General features: G+C 43.4%; 1 long non-coding RNA gene across 1 annotated transcript in view; it reads left to right on the top strand.

The window, feature by feature from the left end:
* The window catches only part of LOC114807686, a 162,143-nt gene extending 146,487 nt beyond the window's left edge, over positions 1–15,656 (top strand). The window contains exons 4-5 of the long non-coding RNA XR_003755761.2: positions 12,399–12,593; positions 15,581–15,656. This is a non-coding gene — a long non-coding RNA (uncharacterized LOC114807686). The remainder of the gene's footprint in view (positions 1–12,398; positions 12,594–15,580) is intronic.
* The last annotated feature ends 498 nt before the right edge of the window (positions 15,657–16,154 follow it).

Raw genomic sequence — 16,154 nt, 5'->3', positions numbered from 1 at the left:
CTAATTGCTCAATAAATACCACTGATCGATTGAAAGACATTACACCTCCACATTGTTTGGTCAGCTAGTTTCCTCTGCATTAGATATAAAGATAGACTCAAGAAATATCAGGTTTCTCTTTGTTATAAAAATCTCACCTGTTTCAACTAAACCCCGGCAGCTTCTTCGGCCCGATATTCCTGAATCTCATCATGCTAATGTCAGTGGTACTGGGTGTGAGGCGGGCAGATGTGGAGACAGGCTGAGAAAATACCTTGTGCAATAGTTTCATCATAAACTGACACTAAACTTCATCACGCGCTACACATTAAAGCGATGACACTTGAAAAAGTAAATAAAACACTTTTCTGTCCAGGTGTCATTGAAATGAGCAACCTGGGAGGAAGAGTTTGAAAAAGCACAAAGTACATTCCACTTCGCAGCACTAAAAACTTTGGTTGGAGTGTGCTGAGAGGAGAAATCTAATTCTATAATTTTTGGAATCATTGCACAGTTTGAATATTGGCATCGCTAGGGTTCCTGCTTCCCCAGGGAACTTCTGAAAGTTCATGTTGACGGCATCTGGGAGTTGTGCCGACCTGATTGGCAGGTTCTTCTCCAGCAGCTTGACCCAGTGAAAAGAACACAGGGGTCTAATCCCAGTTCCACCACTTGCCTGCTACCAGACCTTGGGCAAGCTACTTAACTGCAACTATAACTTTTTTTTTTTTAACGCACCTCTCCCCTGTTAAACAGTAAGCTTTTCGAGGGCAGAGATGGGGTCTAATTACTCTGTTGTACTCTTCCAAGCACTTAGATTAGTGCCCTGCACACTTTAAATACTGAATAAATACCACTGGTTATTCTGCCTTCACTCCCGCTACTCCAATCGATGATATTTATTAATAATAATGTTGGTATTTGTTAAGCTTGTGCAGAGCACTGTTCTAAGCGCTGGGGTAGACACAGGGGAATCAGGTTGTCCCACTTGGGGCTCACAGTCCTAATCCCCATTTTCCAGATGAGGGAAGTGAGGCCCAGAGAAGTTAAGTGACTTGCCCACAGTCACACAGCTGACAGGTGGCAGAGCCAGGATTCGAACCCATGACCTCCGACTCCAAAGCCCGTGATCTTTCCACTGAGAGACGCTGCTTCTCAATAGTGAGTATTGAGCGCTCACTATGTGCAAAACATTGTACTGAGCGCATGGGAGCCTACAGTTCGACAGAGTAGGTAGCCATGGTCTCTGCCCACATTCTAACTGGTGATGAGAGGCTGGGCGGAATGGACTCTTGGTACTATATATGTTTTTACTACTACCTTGTCTGCAGTATTGTCTACTTGTAAGTTTCTGGTGGGGCAGAGATTCTGTCTTTCTTATGGTTCTCGTCTCCCATCTTGGCATAATATTTGGCATAATACTGTATACCATTTGGTTGCCTAGTAACCGTGGATGTTCCATAAATATTGGATAGATTCCAGGGTAATAATGGGGTCTGGGCGAAACAACTGGTAGTTTTCTTTAATGCAGTTTCAAGTGAATTTACAGAGTCCCCAACACAGCTGGCGTTAATTGTCACGTGGGAGGTTGAAGAAGGGAAGCAGAGAGCCTTGCGCAGCCTGGTTTGACCCCTCACCTTTAGCCGGGCTCTGTACGATAGAAATACAGGAGTAATCCTTCCCTGCTCCCTTCTGAGCCTCTCCAGTTCTCTGGCTGAATTAGGGATTTCAATCTCCACTTCTATTAGTCTGGCCTAATCTCAAACGCTGAGGAAAAACAACACAAGTATCGAAGTGGGTTTAATGTAGGCCCATGTTTATCCTTCACGGCAAATTGGAGTTCATCTCTTAAATTCATTCATTCAATAGTATTTATTGAGCGCTTACTATGTGCAGAGCACTGTACTAAGCGCTTGGGATGAACAAGTTGCATTTTACATTATAAATGCATAAAATGGGTCTCCGCTTCCTCATCAGAAATATTTGAATTGAGAAATAATTTGAAATTCAGATTGATCCAAAACCTCTTGTGCGGGAGGAGGGGGGGGGAAAAAAAAGTTTCCCTCGATCATTTTTTCCACACGCTGAGTCGAGAATGCCTTTGGATTCTGTGGTTCATTCCCCCGAAGTACCACAGATCAAGCCAACTATGAACCAGCAGTTCCCAGACAATCAAAAACCAAATCTAATTAATCCCAAAGCTTGTTTCACTGCTCCATTTCATTTAAAAATCAACCACAAAGCACCCACGTCTCTGAAAATCTCTCATTTCCCCTAAAAAGCAGGTAAAGAGGCCCTGTAGGTAAGAATAATTTAGCACTTCAGAAAGCATGCTTCCCTAAATAGGTAGGAGTAAATAGTGGTGAATGGAAAACAAAATCTGCTGGGGAGCAGATTAATGAAGGCTATCTGAATTTATGGCCTGGTTCAAAGTGTACATTCTTAAATGTCTGTGGAATCAAACCTGAACTCCGCAAACGGCTGTAGCCTCCTCATCCTTCACCGTGGTTACTGACGTGGATGCTGCTCACCTCCTGGGTCTCCTGATCCTTCCAAAGTGTGGCTACTTCTAACTCAGAAGAATCTGTGCCTGAAAGATATGCAATCACAGTATCAGGGGCACACTTTGGAGTAATGAGGTGACCATCTTTCTTAGAGTTTACAGAAGGGCAAGGTACAGGTGGGTCAGTGCACCGAGACTGCTGAGGGGAGAAAAAAGGCAGAAAGAACACACCAAATACTGGTAGAATGAGTCAGTGGTATTTACTGAGCACTTAAGTGCAGAGCACGGTACTGAGCACTTGGGAGAGTACAGTGCAGCATGGTAAAGACACAGACAGAAAGAGAAGAGTTGGAGAGAAAAATGGGACATAAAAATGAAAGAAAAGGACTCAGATGGTAAAATCGCCATTACACTCTAGTTTATGCCATATGCCTGAATCGCACAAGTTTACTAGCCAAGCAGCGTGGCCCAGTGTAAAAAAAGCATGGGCCTAGAGGTCAGAGGACCTGGGTTCCAATTCCAGCTCAGCTATCTGCCTTGCTCTGTGACCTCGGGCTAGTCACTTAACAACTCTGTGTCTCACCTTCAACTGTAAAATGAGGATTCTATTCTCCCTCCCCCTTAGACTGTGGGATGGGGACTGTTTGACGTGTTTATCTCTTATCTACTGCAGCACTTAGTACAGTGTATGGCACAGAGAAAGTGCATCTAGCACTTAGAACAGTGCTTGGCACATAGTAAGTGTTTAAAAATACCATAGTCATTATAGCAAATATTACCATTATTATTATCTTTACTGAAACATCACTAAACCATCAAGCACCTCTAATTTCTGTCCTGGATGTACTGCTGAATGTCTAAGAAGGAACGCAAAAAAAAAAGGACATGTTTCCCCCATTAATGTTGCATGATGCCTCCCATCCATCTCTTTTTCTCAAATGTAGGATTCCAGATTCACACTGTGACCACTCCTGAGAAGAGCAATCACTACATAATATGCTATTCCAATCCCTCTTTTTAGTGATATTTCCTCAAATAAGCATTTTAGGGATAGAATGAATAATTTTCTTATGATCAAATTGCCACCAGAAAGAGAATCATCATTGCTCACCAGATCATTTTGTCACCTAGTGATGTTTTTCTCAACTTCTTTTTTGCATTTGCTCTATTGTTTTTCAATGAAAAACATTTGATACTCTATTATAACTTTTCTTTCCTATTTCCCCTTTTATGATTCTCTCCTGTCTGAAAGGCATTGTGAACAATCAGGATTTTATGAGACTTCCCTACATGGTTTACTTCTAAATGGGAATCTTATGTAAAAATTCAAATGGAAACCTACCCACTGGAGGGCATAGAAGCAGTTCTTTCTCTTACCTCTTCCTGTAATTCTCCATTTTGGGCTCCAAACTGTTCTCCTCTTCCATGAAACTTATTTACTGCTGGTTCCCGTGCAGCAACCTCCCGCTCCTGGAAGAGGGAAGATATTTCCAAGCCCCTGAAGTAAACTCATGAGGCTCAAGGCAATTTACACAGAGACAAATCTGGATTACCACTTTTTTTTTTTTCCAAGAATCCCCAGTGATTGTTGTAAAAAAATTTGAGATTGATGTAATCACAAGACCAAGCAGCACTGCCTGAGATCACAGCTTTTCCCTCTTTCTCTTGCTAACAAAACACCCATGATGATAATTGTGTTTGGTAAGGACGTGCTATTTGACAAGCACTGTACTAAGTGCTGGGATAGACACAAGCTAATTAGGCCAGACCCAGGCCTCATAGTCTAAGTGGGAGGGAGTATAATCAGTCTCAATACTATTTTAAAGAAGAATATATTTTAATCCAGCTTTCATGCTTCACTCCACTCGAGACATCCTGCTCACCACGTCTCCCTTTTGTGTCTCATTCATTCATTCGACCGTATTTATTGAGTGCTTTCTGTGTGCAGAGCTTGGGGTACTACAGGATAACAATAAACAGACACATTCCCTGCCCGCAGTGAGCTCTCTTGCTGCTGACCTCTTGTTCGCATCCTCCCTTTTGCCCGGGACTCGCTCTCTATTCATGTGTGACAGACCACTGGTCTTCTTATCTACAATACAACAGAATTAGCACACATGTTCCCTGCCCATAATAGGATTACAATCTCTGTAAAACACATTTCTTCAGGCAGGCCAAGAGGCTGTTTAATTCTCTATAAACAGCAAATGTTTCTTCCTTTGGCCTGGTACAAACTCTGAGGTCAGAATGCCTCCTCTTTCTCATTCTTCCTGACCTTTGGGATCAGGGAGTCCTTCAGGAGGATAGAATAAATGGAGTAAGTAAATGAGTGAATGAATGGGGAAGGTGATGGACCGAATTGTGATTTGTGAAAACACCTAGAGACTATTTGCCCATGGCAAAGCGTCTCAAATCCCTGGATTAGAGATATTTGGACACTGATTTTTTACCTCTGCGGCTCAAAGCCCTTCAAAAGTCACATAACTCCTCCTGGGGGCCTTCCCTGATTGATCTGTCATCTCCCCTACCATCACTCCTCCCTCCTGGGATCGCACCTTGAGAGTTTCCAGGGAGGAAACTATGGGAGGGAAAGTCAAGCAGAGGCCTGTCCATTCCATTCCTAGCTTGGCTAATGGCTAGCTATTGGAAAGCAATCTGCTACAAGTCAAAACTCACCTGTGCCAGACAGCAGTGGCATGGGAGAGAGTCAAGGACGGTGACTCAGTTTTACTGCGCGGAAGAAGGTAATGGCAAACCACTTCGGTATTTTTACCGAAAAGACTCTATGATCCACTACCAGAACGATTGCAGATGGAGCTGGGGTCTTCTGGGAGAGATGTTTCCATGGAGTTGCTATGGGTCGGAAATGACTCGGCAGCCTAAGACAAGAAAAGACCACCACTTCATCGCTTTAGCACTTGGGAACACTCTCTTCCCCTTCCTGTCTCACCTCCCATACCGTAGCACTTAAGTACGTATCTTTAAATTCTGTTGCCCCCCCCCACTTCCTGTAATTTATTTCTGTATCTGTCTCCCCAGTTAGACTGGAAGATCCTTGAGGGCAGACCCAGGCCTAGCTACTAGATCTATCATACTCTCCCAAGCACCTACTATGATTTTCTGCATGCAGTAAGCACTCAGTGAATACTATTGATTGATTGATATCTTCATTTGTGGGCTCTTCCCAAGGCCAGCCATTGTGACCATCCTGGATACAGTTCCTCCTGGGCTGGTAGGTTCGGGGGAGCAGATCTCAGGAGCACCGTGGGGCCACTGGGAGACCGCTGTGATGGCGGAAGAAGTTGGGCAGCATCAGTTGTCTCCTCTGCTGTGTGAGAATTGTCTGGGGAAGTGTGCGCTTTAGAGTCACGATGTGAAATGTCCATTTCCGTTTGGCAGAAGGCAGTGGAATGCCGTGCCACTAAAAGGGATTTTAATAATTCACAGTTTAGGAAGGCAGCTTTCTTTCCTAAGAAGTTTTTTGTGTCAACTCCAAAGTATCGTCCCTTGTCTAATAATAATGTCGGTATTTGTTAAGCGCTTACTATGTGCAGAGCACTGTTCTAAGCGGCCCAGCCTGAAAGATCTGTTGGAAAGTGAGGCCCATGCGGGAGAGTCACACAGCAGAGTCTCACTCTGATTAACATGTACCTATCCCAGAACTTAGAAACTGTGCTTGACACAGAGTGCTTAACAACTGCCATTTTATTAATTACCAGAGCATAATGGAGGCTCCCGTGTGAAAGGTCTGTTGGATAGAATCTATCAATCAGTGATACTGATACAGTCTAATCCCCCGATTAGACCGTAAGCCCGTCAAAGGGCAGGGACTGTCTCTATCTGTTAAGGATTTGTACATTCCAAGCGCTTAGTACAGTGCTCTGCACATAGTAAGTGCTCAATAAATACTATTGAATGAATGAATATTTACTGAGTGCTTACTGTGTGCAGAGCAATGATCCACGATTTTCATAACTTTCACTGCATTGAGTTCCAGAACTCCTTTAACCAAATGCAGACTTAAATGCTAAATCTATTTGTTTTGAGTTCAAAGATTTAGAAGTGAGAAGACTCTAGCCCATTTTTTAATGGTACTTAAGAGGTTACGATGTGCAAGCCACTACTCGGCACCGAGGTCAATAAAAGGTGTTCAGGTCGGGCACGGTCCGTACCCCACATGGGACTCACAGTCTTAAATACCCTTTTACAGATGAAGTAACTGAGGCACAGAGAGGTTAAGTGATTTGCTGAAGGTCACACAGCAGACAAGTGGCGGAGCCAGGATTAGAACCCAGGTCCTTCTGACTCGCAGGCCCGTGCTCTTTCCACTAGGCCTTGCTGCTTGAGAGATGCCATAGCCACTCAGTGGAGTGGGTCTGACGCTGGAATAGAATTCTCTATGCAGAACTGAAGAAAAAGCCTAGTCACTGAACTTTTCTGAGCCTCAGTTATCTCACCTGTAAAATGGGAAATAAGACTGTGAGCCCCATGTGGGACATAGGCTGTGTCCAACCGGATTAGCTTATATTTACTCCAGCGCTTAGGGCAGTGCCTGGCATATAGTAAGTGTTTAACAAATACCACAAAAAATACTTCTTGAGCTAGCTAATGGAGGAGAAAGCTAACAACAAGCAAATCATTGAACCCAAAAGGAAAAACCTTCCAGCCAAGAATGATGATGATGAAGAAGTTGTTGTTTATAACAGTGCTGTGGGTTTAAGCAGTTCGCTTTGTTGTTGGCGCCTGGTCTGGCATTAATCTTTGTTCATTTATCAATTAAGCTAAAACTTTCAGCTCCTCCATTTGACTGAAGGGATCATGTCTTTCATCTCCTTTTATCTCCCCCATAGGCTTTTTGCACACAGTGTTCTGCGTAGAGTAGACACTCAATAAATCTCACTATTGATACTGATCTCTGTTAAGGCTGCCTTGTTCAAGGAACCTAATGGTTCTCCGTAGTGAAATTGCACTCGGGGAATTCATCAGTAAGTTTTCAAGTGATCAAGGGAGGCAAGGATTATGGAGAAGACCAAAGGACTGTAAGTATTTGAACACACAAACCTTAGTTGGAGCAAAGATAGTTTATAGAACCTGTTTACAAACAGATTAATCTACTGCTGAATACTCTCTCTCAGTTAGGAGGTGGCTATCAATTTAAACCTTTTAAAAGGACTTTTTTGTGGCAATCTTTCTGTCTGTTCTGGGTTAATCCTGCCTGCAGCATAAATAAGCAAGACTGTGATGGCCAGTGTTTTCACATCAATTCATTCAATCGTATTTACTGAGCTCTTCCTGTGAGCAAAGCGCTGCGCTCAGCACTGAATGCATCCCTCCCTTGAGCCGCAGAGATAAAAATCACAGTGTCCAAGTATTTCTAATCCATGGATTTGAGGTGCATTGCCAAGGGCAAATAGTCTCTAGGTGTTTTCACAGATCACAATTCGGTCCATCACCTTCCCCATTCATTCACTCAGTTACTTACTCCATTCTGTCTTCCTGAAGGGCTCCCTGATCCCAAAGGTCAGAAAAAATGAGAAAGAGGAGGCATCCTGACCTCAGAGTTTGCAGCAGGCCAAGGGAAGAAACGTATGCTGTTTATAAAGAATTAAACAGCTTCTTGGCCTGTCTGAAGAAATGTGTTTTACAGAGATTGTAGTCCTATTATGGGCAGGGAACATGTGTGCTAATTCTGTTGTACTCTCCTAAGCACTCAGTACAGTGCTCAGCACATAAAAATATCACCGATGGATTGATTATGAAAGTCAAACAAATTAACTCGTCCTCCATGTCGCCATTTACAAGGCTATGCCTAGCTAACCTGGAACATAGGCCCCCCCCCAAATTCACATCTTTAAGATTAGGGACTTTGCTTACAAGGTCAATAACTCCAAGCCTCTTCTAAATAGAGTTATTCCTCCAATCCTGCCCCCAACAATCCAGATTGTAGGCTTCTTCTCAAATGTCAAGGAATAACTCAATTTACTCTACAAGTCCCCAAACCAAACCATTGAATTTAGGGGACCGGAAACCAATTATTGGCCTTCCAAAGAGCAGCTGTAATTTGTTCTTTGAAAATAGCGGTAAATACAAGTTGGAAAGAAGAGACTTTGAAAGATGTTTAAGATCCCAAAGAGAGCACAGCTCTTTAGCTAGTTCTTCTCAGTGCATTCAGACCAGCTCTAGTTCTGAGGCAATTCACGCATGACCCCGATATACAAATTTTCCCCTGCACCAGTGGAGGGTTAGAGTGGAGAATGGCAGCTGCGTTTTAAAAGATGGCATCCGAAGCACTCTCTGAGCGCTAGCAAGAGAGGGTCACCTAATTTAAAATGAGGAAAAAAAGAGAAGATGGTAGATCTTCCTCTAATTGAATCTATTTGAATTTTCCCTCTAAAGAAACTGATAAATATAAGGTTGTCAAAGCTGTCACCTGGGATTTGTCCTTGTTCTTAAAGGGTCCGAAGGCTGGTCATAGACACTGTCAGGTCTTGGACAGGGGAAGGGATGGATTCAGCACCACACGTCACTGTGAAGCTGGATTGCAAATCAATGCCAGTCAAGTCTCACCTGGCTTCAGGAATTGGGCCCGGGGTCCTAGATTGATGCTGTGGCATCAACGGCCTGGATTGATAGGCCTGCTGTTGTAGATGACTTAGGGCATAAAATACGGCCAGTTCCCTGGTTATTTAATTTTGCGAGTGACTTTGGCCATTTGATCGATTCCCCGAGAATGACTGACTGGGAGTTTGGGCCTTTTGGGGAAATAGGCAAGGAAATTAGATGACTGACTGAATTATTTGGTTAAAGACTAGTTCAACATACCATAAATATGTACATAGGAGTTCGAGATGCATGAATAAATACCTAGCGTCACGACGTATGTGGGACTGCCCTGTTGCGCTCAGTCTATTCTAGGCAATTGTTGCTTGAGGATGGGACAGGGGATCTGGAAGTTGTTGTCTCAATACAGGAGCAGTGGGGCCTAGTGGAAAGAGCACAGACCTGGAAATCGGGAAGTCTAGAGTCCAATCATGGCTCCGCTACTTGCCTGCTAAGTGGCCTTGGACAAGGCACGTAATTTCTCTGTGGATCAAACGCCTGTCCTTCCTCCCCCTGAGACTCTGTGTGCCATTTCAGGCAGGGACTGTGTCTGATTGTATTTACCTCTGCACTTAGGACACTGCTTGGGATGTACCGCACACTTGAAAAATGTCATTATAATTACCATTACTATTGTTTACAATAATAATGTTGGTATTTGTTAAGTGCTTACTATGTGCAGAGCACTGTTCTAAGCGCTGGGGTAGATACAGGGTCATCAGGTTGTCCCACGTGAGGCTCACACTTAATCCCCATTTTACGTATGAGGTAACTGAGGCACAGAGAAGTTAAGTGACTTGCCCACAGTCACACAGCTGACAAGTGGCAGAGCCGGGAGTCGAACCCATGACCTCTGACCCCGAAGCCCAGGCTCTTTCCACTGAGCCACGCTGCTTCCCCGATAATAATGATAATAATAATCCAATGGGAAACTCTTCCAAGTCACCAGACTACAAAAATCTATGAAAAGCTCACGTGAGAGCCTCCTATATGCTCAAATAATTAATAAAATGGCAGTTTTTAAGCACTCTCTCTGTGTCAAAAACAGTTCTAAGTTCTGGGATAGATCGGTGTTAATCAGAATGAGACCCTGTTGTGTGACTGTCCCACACGGGCCTCATAGTCTATGTAGGAGAACAGGTAGTTACTCCCCAGTTTACAGATTAGGAAACTGAGCCAAAGAGAAGTTAAGTGACTTGCCCAAATTCACACAGTAAGTAATTGGCAGAGCTGGGATCCTCTGACTCCCAGGCCCGTGCTCTTTCCATCACGCTATGCCGCTTCTCGCGACGACATGTTGACGCTTATGAATTGCTTCACGGAGCTAGCACCCAGGGGTAGACTGAAAATGAGTGAGTTTAAATCAGGAAAACGCAATGGGCAAGCAAAGATGATCACTGGCATCACGGAGCTTAACGCAGTTACCTAGGCTCTCCGATGCTCTCCAATGCATGGCTCAACAATGCAGAAAAGAGGAGAGAGGCCAGCATGGCTTTCGGGAGACTGACAGAGTTGGTAACAACGAGGCATTAAGTTTCATTCCAAATTAAAGGTTTACAAAACCTCTGTATGGCTGTGAAACCCGAACCTACCACAGAAGGGAAATCTAACTCCTTAAGCAATTTCATCAGCATTAAATGACAAAAACAAGCCAGAGCTGGACCAGAAGAAACAGAGCGAGGGGTTTGTGAGCCAGGCAGAGGGCATGAACTTACCTAACTCATTGACTGGCTTCTTCTTCCTCCACTGCCTGGTGACTCCTCCTTCACGATAGTCTAAATGAGGAATGGGGAAGTGCAGTTGAGTAACTTTACATCTTTCATGTACCTGGATTATTTCTAAAAGAAATTCACGTAGTAATTATAATAATTATGGTACTTGTTAAAGCGCTGACTATGTGCCAAGCATTTTTCTAAGCACTGGGGTAGATAGAGAAGCAGCATGGCTCAGTGGAAAGAGCACGGGCTTGGGAGTCAGAGGTCATGGGTTCGAATCCCCACTCTGCCACTTGTCAGCTGTGTGACTGTGGGCAGGTCACTTCACTTCTCTGGGCCTCAGTTACCTCATCTGTAAAATGGGGATTAAGACTGTGAGCCTCATGTGAGACGATCTGATTACCCTGTATCAACCCCAGCACTTAGAACAGTGCTCTACCAACATTATTATTATTATTATTATACAAGTTAATCAGGTAGGACCCAGTCCCAGTTCCATATGGGGCTCACACTCTTAATCCCCATTTTACAGTCAAGGTGACCGAGGCCAAGGGTATTTAAGTGACTTGCCCAAGGTCACATAGCAGACACGTGGTGGTCGGGATTAGCTGGGATTGTCTCCATTTCTGTTGAAGTTTTAAAACCTGCCTCACTGAGATGTGTATTTTATATTCCCGGCTGATCACGTTCACCTTTTTTTTTGAAATTTGGAATAAAGGATTAAACCACCCCCAGAAGCTGAAAGTAAAATATACCATCTATGCTTAGGGGGATTGTTGAGATAAAAAAACAATCATGCATTGTCAAATAGAAAGTGTTGGGTGGGATTTCAGAAAATATTTCCCTAAGGAAGAGAAGTTCAACAGAGATACGCATGGCTCATATCCGATGCTTCATCTACTCATAGCTCATTAACGGCACAGCAGCAGAACTAGGCGGCTTCCTTAACCTGTCAGCTAACTCACTGGATCCTAAGGTGATATATGTTAAAGTTCTCCTATTGCTAAATAAGCATTGAAACTTCTGTTTTTTCTAATCACTAATAACACAGTAGTGATTCAGAACACAAAGTCATTAGAACAGTGATGAAAGGGTTGATTATAATTATCATTACAAAAAAGTGGGGGAGGAATCATCTTCTAGATTTGTGGAATTGCTCTCTTCTCACCTTCTTAGACTGTGAGCCTCTTCTGGAGCAAGGACTGGGTCAGAACTAACTATTTGTAAGTAACCCAGTGCTTAGCAAGCATAAATTCATTCATTCATTCACTCACTTATATTTATTGAGTGCTTACTGTGTGCAGAACACAGTATTTAAGCACTTGAGAGAGTGCAATATAGAAGTAACGGTCACAGTCCCTGCCCACAGTAAGCTTAAAATCTCACAGATGGATCCTTCTGTCCACCTTCCTTGTACTGATACGATAAGGAAGAACAAGTCCTAAATAATGTTAAGTGTTAGTGAGACATCCAAGGCCATTAAGAGTGGATTTTCATTTGTTTAGTGTTAAGGTTTAAGGTTTTCACTCCCCAGGTCCCTCACTGGCTTTTTAAACTCTAAATTGTTTAACCTCTCTGCTTCTGTTTCCTTCTTATTTGAGAAACGCCATCAACTTGCCTGGATTTACGTGGCGAACCAGGGTCCTGGTGATGGACGTGCCGGCGTAGGGCTGCGTGATTCATTGGCTTCCCCTCGGTTCCTGGAGCCCTAAGCCTGAAAAATGGAGGGAGGAAGAAGCTTGTCAGGATCCCTCTTCCTTTATATGGAAGATCGTATGTGCCCAACCAGCCCCACTGTAAGTTTCCTTGAAGAATGTTCTACGGGTTTGAGCTTTGGGACATTAGCTCTGCTCCAATTTTTCAGGCACTTGTTAAAGGCTTCCACGGGAAAGAGTTCCTCCCAAATGTAATGACAGCTGTGATATTTCTTGAATGGTTACTCTGTGCCGTGTACTGTACTAAGTGCTGGGGCAGATGGAAGATAATCCAGTTGGATACGTCTCTCTCATGTAGGGTTCACAATAACGGGAAGGGAGATCCCATTTTACAGATGTAATACCCGAGGCACAGAGAAGTTCAGCCACTTGCCCAAGGTCGCACAGCAGATAGGTGGCAGAGTTGGGATTGGAACCCAGTCCCGTGCTCTTTCCACTAGACCATACTGCTTCTCCAACAAGTATGCAGACAAAACAATAATCGCCTCCTTTTCAAACCCTTCCCTCCCCTCCCTACCCCAAGACAGGTATCCTGATCTTTGGGTGCAATCTGCACCACCTGCAGGGGATTACATATTTTGTTGGAAGGAATCCTTCCACCTGCATTGTCACCCCCAACCCCCAACTGCCGCCCCGAGGCAGCCAGGTATCCCCGGGTCGGCCAAAGCTTGTGCCTGTGTGTGGGATGCTGCCTGAGCCCTGAATTTAAATCCTGACATTTCATCAGTGTGTGAAGCTGAGCCAGGCTTGCAGACGCAAGAGCTATAATAATAGCATCTCTTTTCTGCCATGTGCATCACAAGTAACGATGAAGATATGGGACACGTTCTATGAAGAAGCCAAGATTTTCTCTCCCCCTGACATCTGCCAACAGTACCAATTAAGAGGCGGCCCTTGGTGGGATGAAAGGAACGGTTCCAAGTATTGATATCCCACATGCCCCCCCAAGACAAAATCCAAGTGACTTTTGCTGTTGGATGTTAGGTCACAGCCATATTTGGAGGGATAGAAGACTGACCCGCGTCTACAAATAGTCGATGCATCCCCCACCCACAAAAGTCGTCATAATAAACTATACTAATAGTTGAGTAACAAGAAAAAATTCAAACAATAATCTCACACCCCAACTGTCTTATTTTTAGATTCTTTTTATCACCTGGCAACTTTCCTAGGGAATGTTTCAAAGCCTCTGTATTGTCATATGGATGCCCTGGTACAACAGAACATGGAAATACAATTGAGAAAATCTAGTAAAAGCTAGTTAACTCAGGGTACTGGAGCATAACAGTTTAAAAAAAAATCTAATTTTCTTCTTTCATAATGATGGAAGGTGCAACATAGAAGCCTATTTGCTTGGCAGAGTGAGATTCTATTTTTATATAGTGGATATAGAATAGGAATATATACATATAAATTTAGGGGAAGAAATCTCTTTTGGAGGTCTATGCCTGCTGGAACTGGATTTTGGGGTATAAATAGACATTTGATGTTACTAACTTCTACCCTGCCTTGTTTGCAGTGTCCTCGGTCCATATTCCACGGGAGTGGAATAAACGTCCAAGAAATTCTGCTGCAGAGGAGATGGGAAGTGCCTAGGGGCTGTGGTTTAACAGCCCTCACAGGGCCAAGCAGAGCAACTTAGGCAGCCAAATTAGCACCATCGTGGCTAAGGCTAAGTCGTGGATACTCTGTCATGGATGGGCTGTGTGTGGAAGCAGAATTCACTATTACTCTGGAGTTATTTATCCCATTGGAGAAACCTAACCTAGTGGAAATAGCGGGGGCCTGGGAGTCAAAGATTGCCTGCTGTGAGACCTTGGGCTAGTCAATTTCTCTGTGCTGCAGAGAAATTAAAATGGACATTCAGTCCTCCTACTTACTGTGAGCCTTATATGGGACAGGGGCCGTGTCTGACCTGAGCAACTTATAGCTACCCCAGTGCTTTGAACAGTACAAGACCTATAGTAAGCACTTAACGCATACCATAATAATAACAGTAATAATACGAGAGGCATCATCCTTTCACCTCCAGGACTTCAAAGATTCAAAAGGAAAACAGCAGATGACACTACCTAAATTTTGGAGGATTGCCTTGACTTTGCTTCAGAATAATTGGCTGCAATTCCTAAAGCAGGAGAGGTTCAGAGCTAATATTAAAGAACATACTTATCACAAAGCACTATGGTCTAAGCTAGCCTCATGCATTCCTTAAATAGTCTAATATGAATTCAGCAAGCTCTGTTGTGTCTAGCCAACTCGGGGGATATATTCGAGGTCAGCACACAGAAATATTTGTATATTATCATTCATTTTTTTTTCCCATCACAATGGACTTCAGAAAGAGAAGTCCTAAATATTTTGGGAGTTATCTTTAAATTGAGAAATGCTACTTTTTTTTTCCTCTTTTTACTTAGAACCAAAGGTGCCATTCATCTTCACACTCCTTCACTTGTTGATGCCCTCTGTGAATTCCCATATCCTACTGACAGGTCCTCCAGTAAAGAGGACCAACACTTAAACAGCATTTCAAAGAGCTGCGTGATGATATTTGCCTTGAGTTTTATGTTATTACATTTTCAACAACATCTCCATTCCACTGGGTTTTAAGCAAAATCATTTGAGTCTGTCAAAATGTAAATCCGGTATGTGTTTCATCATCTTACCTGTCATTATGCCTTTCAAAGATTTGCGGCACCTATTTCCTAAAAATGAAATATGGAAATAAAAACATCATTAGAAGGGAAGCATTTCATTCTCCACTGATGTATCAAAGCATAGCGATTCCATGACTGCTCGGGCATGTCTATCGAAGCTGTCGCCCATCACAGCGTCCCAGAACACAGTAGTGTTGGCCACCAAAATCACAAAATGATGTTGAATAACCTCTCCTCCTTTCATTTTCCTCCCCCATCCAGAGGAAGCGTCATGGCCTCCTGGAAAGTGGAAATCAGAAGCTGGGTTAGAACTGTGGCTCCATCATCTGCCTGCTGTGGAAAGTCAGTGTCTCTGTGCCTCAGTTTTCTCATCTGTAAAATGGAGATTAAATACCTCTTCTCTCTCCCCCTTAGATGGTGAGCCTCATGTGGGCTATGTGAGCTATGTCTGGTCCGATTACATTGTATCTACCTCAGCGCTTGGCATATAGTAAGTGCTTAACAAATACTCTAAATTGCTATTGCTCCCAGCTTGTGAATAAGTTCTCCCTGCCCTTCTAAATTAAAGCCAGGGGAGGGGGAGAGGGAATGAAGGGGGTGGGAGTCTAGGTAGGAGGAGCAAAGGCCAGGTCTCATGAATCGGAAGATTTCTAGTTTAGACAACTCCAGCAAAAAAGTGAATGAAGAAAAAAGTTTATTCTATAAAAAAAGATACCTTCCTTCACTACCAGAGCCAATTACAACAACAAAAAATCCAACACCAACAAAAAAAATGACACGACAGAACTACTCAGGATTATTTGCCTTTCATTTCTAGTGCTAAAAGATGTTAAGACAAAAGTAAAATGATGAGCACCCCGGGACAGGAAAGTCAAGGCAAACCTTTAGAAATCAACACATAATCTAATTTAATTGTCACATTCATCTGGTAGATACCATCTTGAGATGTCACACCATTTCTTGTGGCTAATTGAACAAACAGCATATG

The sequence above is a fragment of the Ornithorhynchus anatinus genome, chromosome X3 (assembly GCF_004115215.2).
Source record: "Ornithorhynchus anatinus isolate Pmale09 chromosome X3, mOrnAna1.pri.v4, whole genome shotgun sequence".
Lineage (NCBI taxonomy): Eukaryota > Metazoa > Chordata > Mammalia > Monotremata > Ornithorhynchidae > Ornithorhynchus > Ornithorhynchus anatinus.
The sequence above is the reverse complement of the archived record's forward strand: the minus strand, read 5'-3'. Positions and strand labels throughout refer to the sequence as shown.